Source organism: Vespa crabro, chromosome 16, assembly GCF_910589235.1.
Source record: "Vespa crabro chromosome 16, iyVesCrab1.2, whole genome shotgun sequence".
Lineage (NCBI taxonomy): Eukaryota > Metazoa > Arthropoda > Insecta > Hymenoptera > Vespidae > Vespa > Vespa crabro.
The window spans coordinates 1,552,583-1,557,350 of NC_060970.1; the positions used below are offsets into that span (position 1 = coordinate 1,552,583).

At 26.8% G+C, this 4,768-nt stretch overlaps 1 long non-coding RNA gene across 2 annotated transcripts; it reads right to left on the reverse strand.

Moving 5' to 3' along the window:
* Positions 1-262: 262 nt before the first annotated feature.
* LOC124429747 lies at positions 263-3,010 on the reverse strand. Of its 2 annotated transcripts, none has more exons than XR_006943541.1 (3): positions 2,382-3,010; positions 1,990-2,149; positions 263-784 (listed from the first exon to the last, which is right to left on the reverse strand). It is a non-coding gene; the product is annotated as an uncharacterized LOC124429747 (long non-coding RNA). The 2 variants fall into 2 exon arrangements; XR_006943540.1 differs by lacking the exon at positions 263-784 and having other exon boundaries at positions 1,153-2,149; positions 2,382-2,641; positions 2,725-3,010.
* Positions 3,011-4,768: the final 1,758 nt, after the last annotated feature.

Here is a 4,768-nt window from a genome sequence, read left to right on the forward strand (position 1 = left end):
CTATTTTATAATGTATATATTGTAAAATTTCGTAATATTTACAATATAAAATATTGTAAAACCTCTGCATTACCACTTTCAAATATAAGTTATTAGAAGTGATATAGGATTTTAGATATAAAGATTTGAAATATAAATTATAGAAAATTGTTTATTATTTATAAAATATAAACTGTATTTACACAAAAAAATCTATCAAAGCATAATTTTACACCTTTTACATTTTCTAAATAAATCAAGACAAATATAGAATTCTCCACCATACTTATATTGCCTATTTACAGAATATAAATATAATAATAATATAAAAGATATAAATTATTTTTAATTATCTGATTCTAATTATTAATTTCATTTTGAGCAGCTTCACTAGAAATTTTTTGCTTTATCCACGCTTTCGCTAATGCCAAGAAGTTAAGATTTGCTTTTTGGTATTCGTCTTCTGGGAATACGAAGTCGAATACTTTTTCCCAAAGCCGAATATCTTCTATTTAATATAGATTTTTTTTCATATAAATTAAAAATACTTCTTTTTAATTTAAATTCCTCCAAAACTATTCAATGTTATTGTACTATTTAATGTATATTATAAAAACTACATACTCCATCTTCTTCAACCATTCGTCTTCTTCGTTTAATTTTTCTAGGAATTTTGACAATAATTTTAATCTAACTCTGTTTGTCTCCTTTCTCATTTTCGAAATCTCTCCATGCTCCCAAAAGTAATATTCTCCTTTCTTTGTCACCGTTTGCAAATAATGCACAATTCCCACGTTTAAAAATTCTACGAGCTAAGGTAACATTATCAACATCATCTTCCGATGGAGAATTAACTAATTCAAATTTAGCATAAGTTATCCAAACGTGTATTATAATGTAAAAATATTTATAAATTAAGTTTAATATATATATATGTATATATATAATCATACTATGAAATCACGCTTATTTTGACATGAACAATTCGTTCTAATAATCTCTCAAATAGTTGTCTAGTATTTTCTATTTCATCCTGAGATATTTCAGAATCTATATATGACTTCCAAAAAAGTTCAGACATATCCAAATTAAATAATAAAAATAATAAAAATATTAAACATGTTTTTGATAAAAAATAAAAATAAAAGAAAAAGGCAGCTTTAATTATATTTTGTAGTAATTTCTAAAAATATAACTTAATTCGTCTAAGACACACCTAATTCATAAATAGTTCTAGGACGGTCAAAGTCTCCTAATAAAGTTTCTAATTCTTTTAGATTTTCTTCAGATTTTACTAATCTCAGATAGTCAAACCAAGTATTATGTTTTTCTTTTGAAATATTGTCTAAAGCATACTTAGAAATTATTTTTGCTCTATCATGCTATCAGAGAAATATTAAAATTATACTTATTATAACAGAGATACTGAATATATTGTTATCTTAAAATAATACTTCTTTTTGTCCTTCTTCAAATCTTGCAAATGCTATAAATAGTTTTTCATCTAAGCTCTCATCTCCGAAAAAGTTTATATCTTCATAAACTTTGCGTCCTACATTTATTACAAAACTATATATCTCCCTACACAATTATATATCTCTACCTGGCTCTTTGTATTTCTTTATATCGTAATTCAAATTTAATATATGTTTGCCATGCCTATTAGTCAGGTTCTCATTCCACCTATCGCTCAAAAACTTGACGTGTTTCTATAATATACCTTTACAAAATCAATTTACATAATAAAAAATAATCCCTAATTTTATATCAAATCTTAACAATAATATTTTCCATATATGTGTATTTGTATCAAAATTAATTTATTTACTTATTGTGCATTTCTATTTCAATATAATATAACCATAATGTAATGTATCTATGATCAACATCTAGCGCACGTTCATATACAAATTTAAAATAAATTAGACATATAAAAACTTGAAATATTTCTAATACAACTAAGAATAAATGTACTATTATAAAATGTACTATTTTTTGTACTTAAAGTACCTTACTCTCTGCATTGTTTCTGACTTTCTTCCCATCGGGCATATTTCATCAGATTTGTTATAACCATATGATTCTTACACATAATGTCGTCATAGATATTTCATTTTCCATATTGATAATCAGCCAATTTATGGGGATTTTACATTTTCTGCTTAGGTGGCTAAAAGGGAATACTTACAAATTAATTGTTTTCTATGTAAAATTATAGATAGGTTTAACATTATTGCATAAAGATTTTTTTTATTTATTTTTCTTAATTGCTGTTTGCTATGATTTAAATTTTCTCGGGTTAAAAAAATTTTAATTGTGAATAAATATTACAATTATAAGTTGTGTATGCTATAATTTATAATTATAAAATAAAATATACTAATGTATAATAATCATTTTACCTTAGCCACTTTGGGCATTTTTTGTGATTTTTCCGTGACAATGGTTAATCGTTATTCTAACCAAATAAACACAGCTTCGTCTACGCTCACGTGAAAACATTCTCGCAACTAGTTCGTTCTACGCCGTACATATCGCATATGATCTTTTAACCTTTTAGCTATTAATTGCCTTTATAATGGCTTTCGCATGTTATCTTTTTGAAACGTACGCCACTATAGTGGCATTTACGCAAGTCATTTTTTCGAAGGATAAGAAGTCACTATAATTACATTCGTGGATATCATATTAAATTATTGTGTACTTTTTGAATTCTTTACATAAAAATGTATATGTAAATTATACCTTATTCATGTACAGCCCTATTCCGATCTAATGTTCGATCTAATAATAAGAAATGTCATCTATAATTTACGCGCCGAAACTTTGCACATCAAATAACAATAGTAATATTTTTATTTTGCTTTGTTCGATATACAATAGGTATAATCAGACTGTAACTTCCAGCAGCTACGGCTTTGACTTCAAGAAGGGTCCATGAAAGAATAAATGATTTCTTTTGTGTTCCCGACATCTTTGTCATTTACTTTGTTTTCGGCGTCTTTGTTGTTTCTCACTTTATTTGGTTAGTTTCCTACGTGTGCGTTTGGTGGCGCCGAGGCGTGTTAATTATGTGTATTGCCGGAGGACGCATCACAGTCGCAACGAGACTGCCACAGTTGCGATTACAACGCCAAAGCTTTGGGTAAATACAACGTCATAGTCATTTTTATAAATTAAAATAAATTATAAATTGACCTTTGGTATTACCAATACTTGAACTATTAGTTGTACTTAAAGTTAACTACCTTTTGCACTAAGTGTGTGCGATCTTAGCGACAGGTATGGGCAAAATATGAATTAGGAAACAAGCAACGGTATCTGTCGCCACCGTGCATCTATCGTATCGGATTAATTATTCCCCTCTTATGCATACATAATAATTGATTTCGTTGGATTATAGTAAGTTGCGTTAGTAAGTAAACTGTGAACTTCAACTTTTCATGCTCTTGTATGTATACCTTTCTTTGATGGGACCGTTTATCTCGCAGTAGCACGTGTTAAATACGATGTCGTCGTGTCTTTGTCAAATTATTTCATGATAAATACATAGAAAATAATAAATATAATTAACATATAAGAATTAGTATACAAATCTGCAATAAAAAATAAAACTTTGTCGAATATTTTCTTCAAAATAATTAATGAATACTTATATATTATATTATTTTTATACAAATTAAAACATGATTTCATTACTACACTATTTATTAGAACTCCCAACACTATTTTTTATGTGGTCTTTCCTGTAAGATTAGTCCATTCCATCCTGCTTCAACTATCACTACTACTGATAATAACGATATAATATAATATAATATAATATAATATAATATAATAATACTAATAATAATAATAATAATAATAAACTTAAATATTATATATATCTAGATATTATTTAATACATTTTATATTATAACAATAAAGACAATCAGCTTTGACTGATCGTGATGAAGAAATAATATGGAAACATATACGTAACGACCATAAGATATTAAGAAACGATAGCGGATAAAATTCTACTTTTGCTCATATGTTGTTTTCTTCTCCACTTTGTTGTCGTCGCTGCGGTAGCATTTATAAACAACTTTGTATTTTTATACATATAGGGAAATATTTCGGCATCTGCTTATTCTAATCAATATGGTGAAATACTCCTGGAATAGTTGGTAGCTCATTGTAAAAACAACTTAGAGTCTTATTAAACATTGCTTAGAGTGCAAAGGGTTAGTCGTATCTATCGTTGGGTAGTCATGCATTGAAATTATCAAGGACACGATTTGTTGAAAGTTCGCACATAAAATCATCACATAAAATGACGCTTTTTACTCCTTTTGTTACCATAAATTACCGCTACCATATGTGTCATAATGTATATAATATAAGTATATTTTTCTATTTTTTCTTATTACTATTCTTATTATTATATTATTATATTACATATTATTATTATAGTAATAGTAGTAGTAATAGTAATAATATGAAGTGAACTCCTACAGAGTGAACCGTAACAAAATAGCACTAGGAGAAAAATCTCTTAATGTGGAAACGAACTCGTGTTTTGATCTTTTTTAAAAATAATATATAATATGTATATAAAAAGAATATAAAAATAATATAAAATAAATGTATATATTAAAATAATATATATATGTTCACTATAATATATATACTTGTTACGCATGTCGAACAAAATTATACTGCTGTGTCCTATTCAGCAGAGATCACCGTCACAAATTCAACTATCAGTGGAGGAAATAAATATAAGAGATTGAATAGCAATACCGTA